Source organism: Malaya genurostris, chromosome 3, assembly GCF_030247185.1.
Source record: "Malaya genurostris strain Urasoe2022 chromosome 3, Malgen_1.1, whole genome shotgun sequence".
Taxonomy (NCBI): Eukaryota; Metazoa; Arthropoda; class Insecta; order Diptera; family Culicidae; genus Malaya; species Malaya genurostris.
The window spans coordinates 33,630,060-33,650,803 of NC_080572.1; positions in this window are offsets into that span (position 1 = coordinate 33,630,060).

Below are 20,744 nucleotides of genomic sequence, written 5' to 3' on the forward strand. Positions count from 1 at the left end.
GACATTTAAATCATTCGTGACAGAAGTGTCATTCATTAGTGTAGAAATTTCAGGGATTCGAAATTTCTTATCGATCATTATACGTGTTTCGAACACTTGTCTATTTCAACATAGAACAAAGGATATTCAGAATTTTCGTTATTTTCGCGTTTAAAAGGTGAACGTGAAGCTATATTAATTTAGAGAGTTTTTTGTCGTGAATAATCCTTACTTTAATATGGGGTGCCTTTTCATTTGCCTTCTGAGAGAGTTTTAAGTTTTTGATCGTGAATATCTTTGGTTGTATCTATCGAATCAACATAATTTTTGCTACATGTCATCAGAAATATGATCACAATTTGTTTAGTGTTTGGTGTTAACGAGTATCAAAGAGGAAAACACATAACGCATGTTTGCCTTTCTCGTATTTTGAAAGCTCATAGCTCAGTGATCTGTGGAAGGATTTATATAATCAAACTACTAATAGAATCGAATTTTTTCAACTTGAACGTGTATCGCAATAACATTGAAGTATTTCAATAGTACACTATTGAAAAACCTGTCTGATTCGAGCCATTTTAGCACCAGTCAATCAGAACGCGTTCTGAGGAAGAGATCAAAACATCTGCTGCTGCCTAGATATAAAAGATAATTTTTTCACCTTTTCCAACAACAAAATGAAATAAATGGCTCTGAAATAGATTGGTTGAATGAGGCAGCTTATCTAGGACTGACCATGGATAGCAAGGTTCTTTTTTGGTCAAATGTGGACAAATAGTGTTAAAATGCCACATTTTATTGAGATCTCTCTACCCATTGATTAACAGAAAATCTAAATTATCACCTCAAAACAAACTAGCTGTTTATAGACAAATAGTTTATCCAGACATTGAGTATGCAGTTCCAGTTTGGACAAATTGCGCAAAATGTCATAAAAATAAGCTCTAAGTCGTTCAAAACAAATTTTTAAAAATGATTCTGAATCTATCTCCATGGACTAGAACTTCTTATGTACATACAATTGCTGAACAAGAAACAATCGAGCAGAAATTTGAAAAAACACACAATAAATTCAAAACTAAATGTTCAACTTTTGAACATTCCATTATTAGAGCGCTCTACAGCTAGAGTTAGGTTAGGTTAGTTTAGGTTAAGTAGATAAAAATATACGATTTCAAGGATACAAATCCAAGCATGTAATAAAAGTCACTAACAATTTAGGACTGAAACAATAAGAAATTAAAATTAAAACATAGACTAAGCAGATAATACCATAGATGTAAAGTTATAAACTGTATCACTAAAATATTGTAGCCTATATTTCTGGAAATTCTTGAAAACTGGTGTGAGAATTTCGTCGATTTTGGTAAACTAAATATTATTACTCGAGCTTTAATATTGAGGCTCAGTGATCAAGGTTCGAATCAATTGAAACAGTTAGCAGAATTCTTCAATTTGAAGCAAACTGTGAGTGAATTTACAAGAATTTCGAGATACAGTAAAACATTCATAGATCACGTGTATTCCTATTTCGACGGTGTTTATGCAAATGGGGAATCCGAATTCAAGATTTCAGATCATGAAACAATTGCAATTTCCGTGACGAGTAGCTCTAGAAATTAGAAAAATACGGTGAAAATCAAGTGTTGGAAAAACTATTCAAAGCAAACCCTATCTCGACTTGTATCAAGAAGCTTGGGTTGTACACAGTTGACTTGGAAATTTGGATCACAGAGCATCTATTCTTACTGACATATTGGAAAAGTGTACTAATGAATTAGTAACTGAAAAGTATTGTAGTTTGAACAGCTTGAGTAGTTGGTACTCAATAGACCTCTTACGGTTAAAACGGGAGAGGGATAAACAGTACAAGAGATTCTGTAAAAATGATAGTCGCTGGAGTAGATATACACAAGCACGAAATATTTATTCACGGACCATGAAGAATACTAGATATAAATACATACAGAGGAAGATCGATCAAAATCAACAAAACAGCAGAGAGTTATGGAAAATTCTCAAACAGTTGATCGAGCCTACACATAGTGCATCGAAAACCATAAATTTCAACGGTATAGAAGAGCACATAGAACAAATTATATCTGAAAAGTTCAACAGTTATTCCATAAATAGTGGTCAGCACATCAATCAAAGTATTTAAATGGTAGGTGAACCTATTGAAATAATACAGCCGATGAATTTGTAGATTTGATGAATTTCAACCAATCACTTTTGAACAATTGAAAAATATTTGTAATAATTTGGGAAAATCGACTGGTATTGACAATGTAAACTCAAAAGTGATACAGGACTACTTTCATGTTATCGGACACGATCTACTGGATTTGGTAAACGAATCGTTGTATACGGGGCGCGTGCCAAAAATGTGGAAAGAATCTCTGGTGGTTCCTATCCCCAAGGTTACTTAAACGGATAAAGCCGAGGAGTACCGTCCCATTAACATGTTGCACACGCTGGAAAACATTCTGGAACTTGTTGTTAAAGATCAACTGATTAACTATTTGAACTCTAACAGTTTGCTAAAACCGAAACAATCGGGATATCGTAAGGGTCGCTCTTGTGAAACCGCTTTGAACCTAGTATTGGCTAAATGGAAGGAGAAAATCGAAGCCAAAGAAAGTATTTTTGATGTGTTCTTGGATCTGAAGAGAGCATTTGAAACAATCACAAGACCTTTATGGTTGCAGACATTACGGCGTTTTGGCATCGGAGGAATGGCACATGAATGGTTTGAAAACTGTTTATGTGGTAGATCTCAAAAGACGGTTTTTAACGATGTAGTGTCTAGTTCCCTCGGAAATTCACTTGGTATGCCTCAGGGAAGTGTGCTAGGTCCTATTGTATTTATTATGTATATTAATGATATGAAGCGAGTTTTATGTTTCTGTGATATAAATTTGTTTGCTGATGATACTGTTCTGTTCATTACGTTCATTGCGTGAAAGGGTATCGACTTACCCATCACGCTATACCCGTCCCCTTTGTTAAGTTTGCTATTGACCTTGATCGCAAGGTTTGATTAATAATTAAAGGAATAGATTCGGGAAACTAATTGGGATCGACAGTTGTTGATGGAATTGGGCTTGGTTCTGCTCATCCGCAGTCTCATTACTCCATTGTAGCTGATGTGTGTAGCGATGAACTGGTCCGGCGGGAGGGGCCAGGTGAATTACTGTCTGATACTGGTAATGATATCGGGTTCGATTCCTGATGTAATTAAGGATCTTCCCAGGTTGGAAATTTTCTTGATTAACCCTGGATAGTAAATCAGAAATATTTGAATGTTATTTTGTTGTCAGTCGTTCTTTTGGAGAAGAATCTATACCTGCTAGATTAATCAGATCGTTTTCTTTTGTTTACTGGTTAAGATATGTGCAAAAATATCAATTATCATTTAGATAACCCGTTCTGCTCACACCTTTGTAGGGGTATGAGGTGGGACCATCATCACCATCACCATCACCATATTGCCTTTCTCATATATATTATATGTACATTCTAATAATAGAAAAAATACCATATCACAGAATGAATACTAGTCTTAGCTTAACAATTTATGTACTCTTTCTAGAAAATTTCCATCAATGTTAACAAGATTCAAAGATAATCTTAAATCGTTTCAAAAATAAAAATTGATTTTTTTTTCAAACCGCTGTATCTTGAGAATAGAAGCGTGTAGTAAATTTTTTTGTCATCTTTTTTATTGGAAACTTAGCGTTCTTTAAAAAAAAATTTGTAAAAAAAAAGTTTTTCATGAATTTAAAAAATTTACATTATTTTGAAAATACGACACTTTTTCAAATATTATATCCCCATTCAAAAAATTGAACAGTATTTTATTTTGCACTTCAGCTAAAACAAATAAAAAAAACGTTTTATGAGTTATTTGTTTTTTAAGTGTTATTTTCAAAATAAAAATAAACAAGAAATATTTTTCAACACTGCTAATTTTTTTGTATAGTCCTTATAATTACCTAAAACATTGCAAAAGATATCAAATCACTGATTCTGGGATATATATTATCGAAAATTTTCAATGCAGAACGATTCGCAATATGTACGAGTAGAAGTAAATTCGGCACCCCATAAAGGTTACCAAATAATCGGCCAAAACCTATTTGAGGTCATCCACTCCAGGAAGAACGATGAACCCTTACCCCCTCCTTACCCCATTGGGTGAAAAACGATGGAATATCCTTTAATTTAGCTCCGCATTCACAGACTCGACCATGTTTTGAGTACCAAAAACCCGGATACACAGTTGTATCTACCAAGTGAATGAGACTGCTCTAGCCTCATTACACGACAGTAGACACCAGCACCAGCACGACCATTCAACAGAGAACCGTCCGTATAACAAACTATGTTTTCATCAAGTTGTCGTTCCAAATAGCCCGACAACCATTTCTCGCGAAGAAGATAGCTCACATTGAATGTTTTGAAAGAAAAACTGCATGTGAGAGGTAGGTCACTAGGAACGAGTAAATACTCATCCCACGTAACCATTTGAGACCACAAGCGAGTGTGGCTAGTAGCACAAACTATAGGGTTACTGTTCCAAAGCCATGTAACTTTAAGACGGTATGCACAAGATAATGCTTCTTTTTAGGAACACATGTAGTGGTTTAATGCACAATAGCGCCTCTGGAACAGCAGTAGGAGTTTTCGTGAATGCTCCTGTCATCGCCATTAGGACCATCGTTTGGAGATGATTTAGCTTCGACTGAACTGTCGCGACTTCTCCTTTCTGCCACCATACAAGACATCCATATGCTAAAATTGGTCTAACAATAGTTGTGTAAATCTAATGAATGTATCTGGGTTTGAGTCCCCGTGATTTTCCAAAAGCTCGTCTGCATTGGTCGAAAGTCATGCAAGCTCTTTCAATCCTGAAGTCAATGTAAGCTGACCAGTGAAGAAGCACTATTGGTGTTTTGTTCGGATTCACAACCTGATAACACCATTGCTCAACAGATCACAGGGAGGTTAAGTGTTAATGCTTATACCGGTCATGAATATATAATAATCGTCGGCAAAACCGTATATCGGAAATCCAAGGTTATTAAGTTTCCTTAAAAAACCATCAGTGACTAGGTTCCATTAAAAGTGGGGATAGTACACCACCTTGAGGACACCCACAGACACTCTTTATAATCTCTGTTTGCCGAAGCGATGAACAAAGAAGTCGATTGCTAAACATTGCGTGTATCCAAAATGTGATACTTGAAGATATGCCATGACCACGGGCTGCTTTCAGAATTGAATTGAAAGACACATTATCAAAGGCACCATCAATATCTAAGAAAACTCACAAGCAAGATCGCTTCTGTGAGAAATAAATTTGACAAATATTTGGGAATAAATTGGACAATTACTTCCTGCCAAGCTCTTGGAATATATCCTGCCGTAAGACTAAAAGTAAGTATTTTCTTCAAAACATGTTTGAAATGTTCATACCCTTTCTGCAGTAACACTGAGAAAACCCCATCCTTTCCAAGAAACTTGTACGGAGCAAAACTCTGAACTGCCCATTTGATCGATTCAATCGTCACAATTCTTCGAGCAAGGGCCCAAGAATCGTAACTACCCGTAAAGATCTCAGGAACAGCTGTCGGTGATAGCTCCATTCATCCTGGAGAGTTTTTAAGAAACCGATATTAAAGTCCCAAGATTTCGAAAGTAACTTATTTAATCTGCTAGCCTCGTTGAGACTAGAGGCATTTGTGCCAAAGCTTTTCCAACCACTTCGCTCAGACGATCGCATTTTTGTAAGCCCTTCGAGTCGACACCAAGGCCCATGTCTGCGTCGGTGGTTCCAAGCTCTTCTGCATAGTTTCCTTAGTCTAGCAAGTTCAGCATTCCACCAAGGAGTTCCTCTAGTAGCTCGCACAATCCGAAGTGGACAAGCCTCTTCATATGCTGCAACTATGAGTGAGTTTGTCTCGTCGACAACATTTTCTAAATCAATTGGGGTTCCAATTGTTGGTTGGTATCCGTAAAAATCTAGTCGCCAAGCCCTCTTTGTAGATTTGGGATTACGATATGTGATAATATCAAATTTAACGTATGAATGATCAAAGAAGATGTACTTATGATCAGACAACGAAGGTTCGAGCTCATCGGAGCTCCAAAACCTCCTCTCTTCCAGATCTCGCAAAAGTTGGACGATTTCCTGCATTGACTATGTGAAGGTTTGTGCTGCTCACAAGTTCCATCATATCAGAGCCTCTCGAATTTATATCGGTGCTGCCTAAAATGACATGGTGAGCATTTATGTCGCTGCCGTTTTAAGCGGTAAATCACTTTTGCAGCAGTACGATACAACTTTTATGAAGTCATCACTTGGCGAAGATTGGCTATGTGATAAATATGCCGAACAATAGACATGTTTCCTGTCTATGTCATCAATAGTCATACCAACAGTGACAGCACAAATATCCCGAATTGTGAGCTCCGATATGAGAGAAACATCGAGAGTACTATTTGCAAGTATGCATGCTCGAGGCATTTCACGTGGATTAGTCATACCGTCCTTGTTGAAGGCAATGAAGACTGGATTTAACAACTTTCCAACGTAGAAGTTTCTCTTTTGGAAATATGGTTCTCGAACCAAAGCTGTAGAAGCTTTACCTTCTTGATTCATAGTTGCTGTACGTTGGAGAATAATTTGTCCTACTCTAACCATTATCAATTAAATTAAATGAACGCTCCATCTCCAGCACTTATCGTGCAACAACTAGAAGAAACCAAATATATTGGCGTATAATCGCCTATAGCGAACCATCGAAGGAGTTTTTTAAAATGTTTTAATCATTTAAATCCCACGAGTTGCGAAGAATGAAATCGTCCACTGTACCAGAACTTCGCTTAACACAGTAAGGGAAAACCCAAGATATTCCGTTCACGACTACATTGTTTAACTTCCTGCAGCCATTTAGTCATCGGTACGGAAATACACCTTGACTTAGGAGTTCCTATTTTTATGACCTTTTACGACATGGATCAATTCTTGGTAGAAAATAATTCCGCCGGATGACACACGGCTTACCTGTTTGGTGGACTTATAAAACCGGTACAGGTGGACCGTAGCGTTATTCTTAGCCAGTTGGGAAACCGCTATCGACATTGCACGGCTATCTACGCTGCTCAGAAAGGGAAGTTGACATCGATGGTCAACTTCCATGGGTGGCCGAGCAGCAGATAAAAATGATACCCGCCTCATACATTTTGGTTTTGGTTCGCCGTATAACTATATCTCTCAATAATAACTGGATTTAAAATAATTACAAATTATAATGTAGATAGATTCCAATGTTCGGCATTTACTGATTTTTCCGTGGTATGGAAAGCCATTCAAAAATTATCTCGATAAATAACGCTTCAGATTAGGGCTTGATAGTTAATTCAAATGATGAACAGAAAATTCACGTTGATAGTCCCAAAGTTAGGTGATAACGTGTACGTTGAAGGACACCGAAGCAAGAGTCGGCAGCAAGTTCAAAGGGTAGTCTAGGGGAATTTTTCAGTAGTTTTTTCCGCAGTAGAACTAACATCAAGCTGTCTGCGCACGAGATGCGATGGTAAATATGTGACGATATTAGCGAGTTGATCACTCAATGCCTTTTTCTTTAAACGCGATGAGTCGCCCATATTTATGAGACCTATAGCGAAATTTAAGTGCCGTGGGGTTTCCAGCCAAGCAAATAGCAAAAGATAAAAGTCAGTTAATGTGTTGGGTAGAGGCACTGTACCTGCGATCGCAATATTCGAAATGTGCGATGCAAATATTATTGTTTGGCGGATACTCTAACGAGCAGTGCAGAGTAAATGGGTTATGGTGGGAATTCCAACTATGGCGTTGATTTTGTGGTGGAACAAACATCACGCGAATGAGAGAGTCGGAACAATTCGTCGAAAGCGGCTCGCACTGCGACGTTTTGAGAGTAAATAAATTGTAATGAGTTGTAAATTAGTAAGGGTGTTTTGCCTATAACAATGTCGCCTAGTATACTGAAGATTTAGGAAAACTACCGGAACTAAACGAGATATCTTTGTAGATCCGTAAAACAAATCGTAAACAACATAATAACTCTTGTATACAATAAAGTGACCTTGTGCTAGAATGAGATATGACTATGATATATACTGTAGCACGCAGCCTCTGTTCTGCGTATGTGACTTATTCTTCTTATTTCGGACTACGTTTTGGTTGTTTCTGCTTCTTATAGGTTTGAAGATTCAAACGTTCATTAGCACGAAGAACATTTAACTTTGAAGTGCCCACTTTTTTGGCCACATCCCGAACTGAAACCTCCTACTTTTGCTCGAATGCCTTCAGTATACGTTTATCCAATTGAGGGTTAGCAGGATCTTTTTTTCGACCCGTTTTCGGTTTATCCTCAAAGGTGCTATCCTCACCGAACTTCCTGATTGCATTTCGCACGGCTTTTTCACTTACTCCTTCCATTTTTGCTATCTTTCTCAGTGACAATCCGCGTTCTTTATTATTATTATTATTAATATCATTTATTTTACCCCGGCTTTATCCGCGTTCTGTACACCATTTGTAAACAATTTTTCTGCTGAAAGTCCACGCATTTCGAAACAAACTTATGAAAACGAATAAACAACTGCACAAGTGGTTGAAGATGATTTTTTTTTTTTTATTCAAGAATATAATGTTTAAGGCACACTGATTAAGCTCTAAGATGCCAAGGGCTTTTACTAATTTTAATTTACGACTAACTTAAAACTAGGGTTGTATCATTGAGTAATGTCATATTTGGGTCGCAATGGTTGACTTTGGCAGATCCAGCCTTCAGCTGGTGATCGGCAGTGGCCGGTGAATTGAATATTTCATGAGAGTCTTCCATATGGCGTTGGTGAATGTTCATGTTGGCCGCATTCTTCGGTCCGTGTGGGTCCGCGGGAAACACCCCCAGGTTACGAATACCCGGCGGGTGGCCCGCATGCTGTTGGTAAGTTTCCGTGGGCGATGATGGTGTTGTTACAGAAGAAAATGAAAAAAAAAATAGCGAAGTAAATATTGCGGAAAACGGATGGTTGAAGATGATTGTAAACAATAGGACACAGCAATAAAAATTGACAAATTCTGAACCATTGCGAAATGGCAGCGGTTTTTGATTGTATCCACACTTTCTGGGACAGTCTTTATTAGAAAGTAATATCGACAACTTACAACGAATTGCATAATTATTCTCTTAAATATTTGTAATACTTGATTAAATAACTGAAACAAAATTTATACAATCTTATTCACTATTGACTACAATCTTCTGTTTCGATGCGCGTGACAGTTTCGAGACTATTCTTATTTCATAGTGCAACCTCATGGATGGTATTCAGATGTAACATACTAAAATTCATAGTAATAAGCGACTTTTTTTATGCTACAGACATTCAGTTGACTGGTTGGTATTTTTCAAGGGAATTTCTCTAACGGTTTTCGTCTAAACATCGTACTCCCACACTATCGGTTGTTCCGATTCGTGCCGTTTTGCAGGCCAAAATTCTGAACAAATTTTCGTTGTATTCATGGAAAATACATCAAATATTTTATTGTTCGAAACCAGAGCAGTACAATTTCATTTTCGAACGAAATTATTTGATGACAATAAAGTTTTGAGCAATTTACTGTAAGCACATTTCTTCTCATTCTATTGCCTTTGGTTTGCGAACTTAATTATGACTCCCAAGATTTATTGTCAATTGAATGAACTTGCCTTATCCAAGTTTGCATGAACAGGCATGACCAACTCGATGACAGAAAATTATTTCGGCTGAAACTTTCGAATGCATTGATGTGTATTTCAAAGCATTCAAAATAAAAATTAGAAGAGAAAGTGGAAAATTTAAATCCATTCTGTAATTAACATTTCAGCTATAGGCTGGTTTACCGGTAATCTATTATCTGAAACCAACTGAAATGATTACCCTGAGTTCATTTGTGAGGTGTTCTCTGAATTAATTGGAAAAAATATTTGTTATTACAAGGAATGAACTGACGATGGTTTAATCGAGTTTTAGTAGAACGGTTTAATTTTAAAACCCGACAAGTGTAACTTAGTTGAGTGGTATTTGTGGGTGAAAAATCCCGAACCGGAGAAGAAATGTTGCATGCCGGATAGAAACTTTGTCGGTTCTTTCGAAAGGAATGTTTTTTTTTCGATTCTCGCATTTTGTCGTTCTCTGTCGCTACGGGGCGGTCTGATCCATGCTACATTTCATAGCGACAGTCAGTTCTTTAAAAAATATCTTTCTACACGATTTTTGCATTGAAAATACGTATTCGGTTAAATAATTTCTACGCTGATAGTTTCGTAGCTTCTGAGAAAAGTAAGTGATGTATTTTGTCCAAAGCGTACGTTTCACCCCCGGTACCGCTTATTCAATAACGATTGTAACGAAAAAAATTTCCATATATCTCTGCATATGCATATGCATATGCAGAGAAACGAAGCCATTTCATTGACGTACTAATTTTCTTAAAAGTCACGTTACGGACATTACGCCCCACCCTCGATTCAACAGTATGCTTCGATTTGAAATATTGTTTTATAGAATAAATCGATTCATATTATAACAATTTACCCTAATACTTAAAACGGCTTAGGTGCGCACTAATCGCCCCCTCTTCCCTAGTTAAGATTTTGATAATGATAAAATGTCGTTATGTATCAATTGGTTGTATGTAATCTGTAGATACAAGAGACGGAGGAGTAGGAGTAGTCTCTAGGTAGGCTTTCAGAATTGTAAATCTAAATTGTTACCCGTACGAGCAGGCATTCCTCAAGGTTCTAAGTAGTTGGTTGTCAGACACCTCTATTCTGTGGCAATACAAGTCAGTTAGCCACAGGTTCTAAAAATTATCTGCAGTCACCTACAGAAAAATTCAAATATTTTCAGTGATTATCTGTCTGAATGGAAAATTGCACCAAATGCAGCAAAAACGCAACTAATTATCTTTCATCATAAGACCAGAGTCATTCAGTAATAGCCGTTCAACCGAGAAGGTTGTGTATAGAAGCGTACAGTTTAATAACGCTGGTTGGTTTACACGCGTTAAATACGACAACGGTTGAACTACAGGTAGAGACCTGTTGGCAGCAGCCGTTAAAACGTATAGTCGTGCTGCATAAGAGAGCCCTAGTGCTGGGCCAAGCTGGTGAAGGAAACAACAAAGGGCGTTTCCCAAACTCTACCCAGGCCGCAATATACAGCCACAAGTGCTGAGCAGGAGAGTGCTCAGAAGAGGAAGAGGAAAAGTGCAAAGGCACATAGAAGCAGGAGAGTGCAAAGGCACACCGGTGCGAAGGCACTTCGGTGCAGAAGCATATCGGTGCGGAGCACTAGGAAGAAGGAGACAAGACAACTCGGTCTTTCCACTGCCATACAACACGCAGGTATACACCGGTGACCTGCGCTGGTTACAGCTGGCGAAGACGAAAGCAAATCGGAATTCGAGTGGTGCTGGATGTCAGGTAGCAGTAGCATTACATCATATTCTATCGCTACAGTGAGCTTCAGCATTGTATCAACGTCCAGATACATCCAACAAGAACATCTAGAGCAACGAGGATCTACACGGCAGTGCAACGGAGATAGACAACAATTTCAAGGTAGAAGTTTTTTCTTTTCCTTTTGATTGAGTACTGTGTAGTGTTGGATTCAAATTTTATTTTAAAGTTTAGTTAAAAATTTTAATGTAATGGATGAATCCATGGACGTAAATCCTAGCATGAATCCGATACCCCCACGAACGAAAAAATATCAGGAGAGCTCTTCTGGGCCTTGGATAGTCTTTTTTAGACGTATATCAAAGCCATTAAACATTTTTCAAATTAATAAAGGTTTGACATCACGATACTCTTCAATCAAAGAGATCATAAAAGTAAATAACGATAAAATTCGTGTTGTGGTAAATAATTAGAAACACGCGAATGATATTGTCTCTTCGGAACATTTCAATAAAGAGTATAAAGTTTACATACCCTCCAAAGATGTCGAAATTGACGGTGTTGTTACCGAAGCGAGTCTTTCGGTAGATGATTTACTCAAGCATGGTGTTGGTCGTTTCAAGAACTCTATGCTTGAGGGTGTGAAAATACTGGAGTGCAAACAACTGTACTCAGTAGTTCATGAAGAGGAAAAAAAAGTTTATCGCCCATCAGACTCGTTTCGAGTGACATTTGCCGGGTCTGCGTTGCCGTCCCATGTCTATGTCGATAAAATTCGCCTCCCTGTTCGGCTTTTTGTTCCAAATGTAATGAATTGTACGAACTGCAAAAAATTCGGCCACACAGCTACTTACTGTAGTAATAAACCAAAATGTATTAAGTGTGAAGGGCCTCATAAAGATAATGATTGCAACAAGGAAATTGAAAAATGTATTTATTATGGGAATAGTCCTCATGATGATATTTCAGTATGCACTGCATTTAAAGTGCACAAAGACAAAATTAAGCTTTCTTTAAAAGCACGGTCTAAGCGCACATATGCAGAAATGCTTAAAACGGTCATTGATGTCCCCCCTTTGGAAACCGAAAACGGGTTTTCAAATCTAGAGGAACCAGAGGACTCTGACTCTGACGAAAATAGTGAAGGTAATTCGTTTATCACTACCCAAGGGTCAGTTAAGAGAAAGAAGTCTTCCTCCAAATTACCAAAAAAGACACCTAAAATTTCATCTTCAAAAAAAGATCCCCGTGTTAAACAAAAAAAGTCAAAACCAAAGACTGTGCCTCCTGGTTTGTCAAATTCACAAACCAATCCAGGATCTAGTACAGAAAAAGATAATAATCCAGTGGGCTCCATTTCACAGCCACCAACAGGATTACTGAAGTTCTCGGAAATTGTTGAATGGATTTTCTCAGCATTCAATATATCTGAACCCTTAAAGACCCTCATAATGGCATTCCTTCCAATAGCTAGAACCTTTTTGAAGCAGTTATCAGCTCAATGGCCAATTGTCTCAGGTTTTGTATCTTTTGATGGATAATTTATCACCCGTCGCAAATGATACAATCACTGTCCTGCAGTGGAATTGTCGAAGCATCATGCCAAAACTTGATTCATTTAAAATATTATTGCATAGTCAAAAATGTGATGTATTTGCTTTATGCGAAACATGGCTTACTTCAAACATAGCTTTAAATTTTAATGATTTTAACATTATACGTCTCGATTGAGACTCTCCGTATGGTGGAGTGCTTTTGGGAATTAAGAAATGCTATTCCTTTTATAGATTAAACATCCCTTCAACTTCTAGTATAGAAGTTGTTGCTTGCCAAATAAACATTAAAGGCAAAGATATTTGCATAGCTTCGGTTTATATTCCTCCAAAAGCACAAGTTGGACAGCAACAGCTTAATGAAATGGTTGAAGCCCTTCCTGCACCACGATTGATTCTGGGGGATTTAAATTCGCACGGTATTATGTGGGGTTCCGTTTACAATGATAGCAGATCATCTTTAATACAAAACATTTGTGACAATTTTAGCATGACGGTATTAAATATGGGTAGCATGACACGGATCCCAAGACCTCCGGCACGCCCAAGTGCATTAGATCTATCTCTTTGCTCAACATCAATTCGACTAGATTGCACCTGGAAAATACTGCCTGATTTACACGGTAGCGATCATTTACCAATCATCATCTCAATTAGCAGTAGCAATTGCATTGCTACTTCCGCTAGTATTCCATATGATTTGACAAAAAATATCGACTGGATTAAATACCAAAGTAGTATCTCTAGTATTTTGAATTCAATGGAAGAGCTCCCTCCACTTGAAGAATATGACTTCCTCATTTGTTCGATTCTGGAGGCAGCAGAACAATCCCAAACTAAACGCTTTCCTGGGCCAACGACTAACAGAAGGCCTCCCAACCCCTGGTGGGACAAAGAGTGCTCAGAGGCTAAACTCGCAAAACAAAATGCTTGCAAGACGTTTCTAAAACGGGGAGGAGGAACTCCTCAGAATTTTGAAAAACTTATGGTTTTAGAAACCAAGTACAAGAGCATACTTCGAGCCAAAAAATGTAGCTATTGGAGACATTTTGTCGAAGGTTTGTCAAGAGATACCTCAATGAGCACTCTTTGGAACACGACCAGACGAATGAGGAATCGTACCGTGGGCAATGAGAGTGATGAATACTCGAACCGATGGATATTTGACTTTGCTAGGAAAGTTTGCCCAGATTCTGTTCCTACGCAGAGCATTATACGGGAATCTCCTCCAAATAATGGTTTTATTAATAACCCATTTTCAATGATGGAATTTTCTATAGCACTCTTGTCTTGTAACAATAACGCTCCAGGGTTGGACAGAATTAAATTCAACTTGGTGAAGAATCTGCCCAACCTCGCAAAAAGACGTTTGTTGGAATTGTTCAACAAGTTTCTTGAGCAAAATATTGTTCCACCTGACTGGAGACAAGTGAAAGTTATCGCCATTCAAAAACCGGGGAAACCAGCTTCCAATCACAACTCATATAGACCCATTGCGATGTTGTCCTGCATCAGAAAATTGTTCGAAAAAATTATTCTACGACGTCTCGACACTTGGGTCGAGACGAACGGTTTGTTGTCAGATACTCAGTTTGGCTTCCGTAGAAATAAAGGGACGAATGATTGCCTTGCATTACTTTCGTCTGACATCCAAATTGCCTTCGCTCAAAAGCAACAAATGGCATCTGTATTTTTAGACATTAAAGGAGCATTTGATTCAGTTTCCATTGATGTTCTTTCAGACAAGCTTCACCAAAATGGACTCCCAGCGGTTATAAATAATTATTTGCACAACCTTTTGTCAGAGAAACACATGCATTTTTCACATGGCGATTTGGCAACACTCAGAAATAGTTACATGGGTCTCCCGCAAGGCTCATGCCTCAGTCCGCTCCTCTATAATTTTTACGTAAATGACATTGACAGCTGTCTAGTAACCCCATGTACACTAAGACAATTGGCAGATGATGGCGTGGTTTCAGTTACTGGACCCAAAGCTATTGATCTGCATAAACCATTGCAAGATACCTTAGATAACTTGTCCGATTGGGCTGTTCATCTTGGTATCGAATTCTCTGCGGAGAAAACAGAGTTAGTCGTCTTTTCAAAAAAGCATGATCCCGCGCAGCTTCAGCTCCATATGATGGGAAGAATGATCCAACAGGTTTTAACTTTTAAATACCTCGGGGTGTGGTTCGATTCCAAATGCACGTGGGGAGGACACATTAGGTTTCTGATAACAAAATGCCAACAAAGAGTAAATTTTCTTCGAACAATAACAGGATCTTGGTGGGGTGCTCATCCGGAAGATCTAATAAAATTGTATCAGACAACGATACTTTCAGTGATGGAATATGGATGCGTTTGCTTTCGTTCCGCTGCAAACTCTCATATTATCAAACTGGAGCGAATTCAGTATCGTTGTTTGCAAATCGCTTTAGGGTGCATGCATTCGACACATACAATGAGTCTTGAAGTTCTGGCGGGAGTTCTTCCATTAAAAGATCGATTTTGGGAGCTTTCATCACGCCTGCTAATAAGATGTGAGGTGCTGAATCCCATGGTAATTAATAATTTCGAACGACTAGTCGAGCTTCGATCTCAAACAAAATTCATGACAGTATATTTTAACCATATGTCACAGGAAATCAACCCTTCAAGATATATTCCTATCCGTGTCAGCCTCCTAAATGTCCCTGACTCAACTTTATTTTTCGATACATCCATGCAGCGCGAAGTGCGTGGAATCCCGGATCATCTACGTTCGACGGAAATCCCAAAAATATTTTCAAGTAAGTTCAGGCATATTGACTCTGAGAATATGTTTTACACGGACGGATCGCGAATTGAAGAAGCGACAGGGTTTGGTATGTTCAACAATAATGTTTCGGCCTCATTTAGGCTTCAAGAACCTGCATCTGTTTATATAGCAGAGCTAGCAGCAGTTCAATATAGTTTGAGTGTAATCGTCACATTAATTCCAAACCATTATTTCCTCTTCACAGATAGTCTGAGTGCAATTGAAGCCATTCGCTCAAACATGACTGGCAAGACTGAACCGTTTTTCCTGGGCAAAATAAAACAGTGCCTGAACGACATATTGAACAATAATTATCTAATCACTATAGTCTGGGTCCCGGCTCATTGCTCCATTCCTGGCAATGAAAGAGCCGATATTTTAGCCAAACGTGGTGCTATTGAGGGTGAAATTTATGAGAGACCAATTGCTTTCAACGAATTCTATAGCTCGTCTCGCCAAAGAACACTTGCCAGCTGGCAAGCTTCTTGGGATAAAGATGATCTGGGTCGGTGGATGCACTCAATTATTCCGAAAATATCGACAAAGGCATGGTTCAGGGGACTGGATGTGAGTAGAGATTTCATTCGTGTGATGTCTAGACTCATGTCCAATCACTACACGTTAGATGCACATCTCCTTCGAATTGGGCTCTCCGAGACTAATCATTGTGCTTGCGGAGAAGGTTATCGAGATATTGATCATGTCGTTTGGACATGCGTGGAGTATCGTGATGTCAGATCTCAACTAATAAATTCTTTGCGTACCCAAGGTAGACTATCCAATATCCCAGTTCGAGACATTCTTGCTTGTCGTGACCTTTCATACATGAAACTTATTTATCATTTCATAAAGAAAACTGGAGTTTCAATTTAATAAAGGCCCCTTTCAAGACTTAGTTCTGATCCCAGCTGCGTCCATGAGTTCAACCAATAGCTAAATTAGAATAAAAATAATGTAATGATACAAACAAACTCGAAACAGTTTATGAAATTATTAACGAAATGTCTGAAAATAACAGCTTATTTTATAATTTATAGAAGTTAATCGTTTGGTTCAAATAATATTTCCGAGTAGATTTCATAATTAATGACGAGTTACCTAAGATGATATTTGAGTAATAAGAGAATATGTTTTAATAAATGCAAAACGTTGTGACTATGTTAGAATTAAATTAGGATAAGAATATTATGTAAAAGTGATGCTACGGCGAAGAAAAACTTATGTAAACTGCCTTAAGAAATAAACGTATTTATGGAAAAAAAAAAATAAGACCAGAGTTTTCTTTTTTAAACCAAACAATGGACATGGTCTGATCAAGCAAAATACATAGGTTCAACGTATGACAAAAACCTGTTTTAATCCACCTAGTGGTGTAATGATGCCTTTCTCATATCAATCATACTATCATATATAATACTGTGGTATTCTTCAAAATAATTTTTTTCGATTCTTAAAAAAATAACCGAAATCGTTTTGTTTGACCGTCTACTGATAAAAACTATCAATTGGAAAACATTTGAGGTTGATTTAGAAATTTTTTTAAGGTTTTTCCCCATTTTAAGTGATGGTATACAATTTTTTACCCACTTTACCCTATATTCCCGGATCCGGAAGTCGGATCCCCATAAAATTCAGGAATTACGTATGGGACCACAGGACCTTTCATTTGAACCTAAGTTTGTGAAAATCGGCCATCTATGAGAAAAGTTAGAACGTATATTTTATTTTTTTTGCACATTTTACTCCATAACTCCCGAACCGGAAGTCGGATCCAAATTATATTCAGGAATTTTGTTTGGGACCTCAAGACCTTTCATTTGAATCTAAGTTTGTGAAAATCGGTTCAACCATCTCTGAGAAAAGTTAGTGCACCTATTTTCACATTTTTGCACATTTTATCCCATAATTCCGGAACCGGAAGTCGGATCCAAACAATATTCAGGAATTTTGTATGGAACCGCAAGGCCTTTCATTTGAAGCTAAGTTTGCGAAAATCGGTTCAGCCATCTCCGAGAAAAGTTAGTGCAAAAAAACGTTACATACACACATACCCACATACACACACACATACACACACAGACATTTTGCGTACTCGACGAACTGAGTCTAATAGTATATGACACTCGGCCCTCCGGGCCTCGGTTTAAAAGTCGGTTTTCACAGTGATTGCATATCCTTTCTATATGAGAAAGGCAAAAACTCACTTGCAAGGATCACATTGAAGGAATCCAGGCAAAGTGTAATAAATCTATTATATGTTTATATCCTCTTATAAACAGATAATCTAAGCTCTGTTTTAAGAACAAATCATTAATTTATAAACAAATTTTCAGACCAGCCATGCTTTATGCAGTAGCACCAGGAAGAAAACGCTTCAAAGGATTCAGAATGAAATTCTGAAAATAATTTTGAAGCGTCCTCCGTGGTTTGGTGCAAATGAGTTACACAAACTCACACATATAGAATCATCAGATGCAATGTCACATAATATTATAAGAAAATTCCGACAAAAATCGATGCAATCTTCACTTGAATCGATTCGCTCTCAGTAATAATTAGTAAGTTAGTTAATAAGTTCCATTTCCCCATTACACACACATACACACACACAGACATATACATTGCTCAGCTCGATGAACTGTGTCAATTTTTCAAGTGATTGTATAGACTTTCTATATGAGAAAGGTAATAAGTGTACTTTTATAGAAAAGCATCGTTATCATGATTTGTAATAATACTAACAAGTAAGTACAAATTAAATAAAAGATTTAGAAATTTACATTTTTTCACCTAAAAAATTTAAATCTAAATGTGGCAACCCTGCACGCTACACGAAATGTGACAAAGCACGCTACGAACGAATCAAATCCGCACGAACCGTCGCGTACTAGATTTGCATTGCCATTGAACGACAATTTGAATGCCCTATAATTTCGAAACCGGAAGTCGGATCTGGGTGAAATTGCACAGTGTATTATCGGTGCTTTCGGAAGCGGAAACCGGGGACTAGGAGTCCCAAAGTAGTTTTATACATTCACTAACTAACTAGACCTGTCAACGAGATGAATTTAGCAGTAAGTTTTATAAAAATGTGCACTTCGTTTTATCATCGCTTGTGAAAAAATACTCATGAAATTGAAAATTTTCACTAATCGCGCTGTAATACCGGAACCGGAAGTCGAATTTGGATCAACTTTTCGAAGACTTTTTAAAGAATTTCAAGACCTTTCATATGTTTCCTAGTTTGTGAAAATCGGTTAAGCAATTTTCAAGAAAATTGATTGCGCATTTTTTCATAAATTTGTACATACTTCCTTGTGATTCCGGAACCGGAACACGGATCCAAATAAAATTTTGGAAAATTGTATGAAGCCATAAGACTTTTCATTTGAATCTAAGTTTGTGAAAATCGGTTCAGCCATCTCTGAGAAACATGTGTGACTATTTTTTTCCTTTTTTGGTGCATATCAACCTGTTATTCCGGAACCGGAAGTCGGAGCCAAATGATACATCTCTGAGAAAATTGAGTGACATTATTTGTCACATACAAACATACACACACAGACCTTTTGTGATCTCGACGAACTGAGTCGAATGGTATATGACACTCGGCCCTCCGGGCCTCGGTTTTAAATCGGTTTTCACAGCGATTGCATACTCTTTCTATATGAGAAAGGCAAAATAACAAGTAGGAGTAGAAGAACGATCGAATCTCTGCTCGACAGGGTTTTTCTATGAGTATCAAATTGATTCATTAGGTTTGGAATCGGAAGAAAACTGTCATGTATAGCCTTAGGAAAATTAGAATGTGGGTTTATGATATATTTCTATGGAGTTATGAAAACTTAAAAAATGCGAGTGTGTGATAAACTCCAACAAAATAATAATCATTTCAACGGTGTCTTCTATGTCTACGTTTGATTGCAGTCTTGGTGGCTGCTTGTACGATGATTTCGGTTAAAAGGATTATTTTTAATAGTTCACAACATTGCCCTCAAGCACATTTACATTATTACCCCAAAGCACTTTTGTCACTCGACCTTCAGAATCTTATTTTGATCCTAAATATCAACTAAACAGCATCGGATTTCTGTTCAGCGGGAAATTTGAATTGAAAAAACACTCACCTGATATTATTTATCTCAAGAAAAATTACTTCTTTTGAGCAGACAGAGAACAATAGCTGCCACTGTGGATACTCGAGTTTTAACAATAACGCAATAACTATGAAGGGTAACACACCGCTACATTCGCATTTATGTTACCTACATGATATTTGTTTGTTTTTAAGCACCTACCATGCCGATGACAAATAATTTGCTTAATTAATTCAGTCACTACAATCAATTCACATTATCCCCTTCTACTCTATTTAGAGAAAATATTATAGTTTCACAAAGTAGAGGAAACCGGAGGCTCGTTGGCCGAGTTTTGCTTTCGGAATTTCTGTACTCGTTCTGGTTAGACTTTTTGATAAACGGTTTGCGCTCTTATGAGGACACAATCTTTGAGCACATACGTAAATTTTTTCAAAAATGAAGAAAATCCAGGGAAAAAGTTAGTAACAATCAAATGCGGAGTGAAAAGTCGGTCAACTAACCCCAGTGCTGGAGTAGGTTGGCCGAGTTCTGTAAAACATGTGAAACACACCAAATGCATCAATAGAATACATTATTTAGTTAAAAAAGCATACGCCATTTTGTATTTTGTAGGTATTGTAGATAAAAAAACACTTTTTACTTTGAAGCATTTTTAATTTTTTTTCACTTAGTTATGGTTACTTCAGCTGCTGGGTGTTTTATAATGTCTATATAAATCTACTAAGCAAAAAAGAATTGAAACAATCTATATGTGGTTTTCAATTGATGTGCAAAAAACATGGACGGATTGAATATCAAATGCAATAATTAAAAA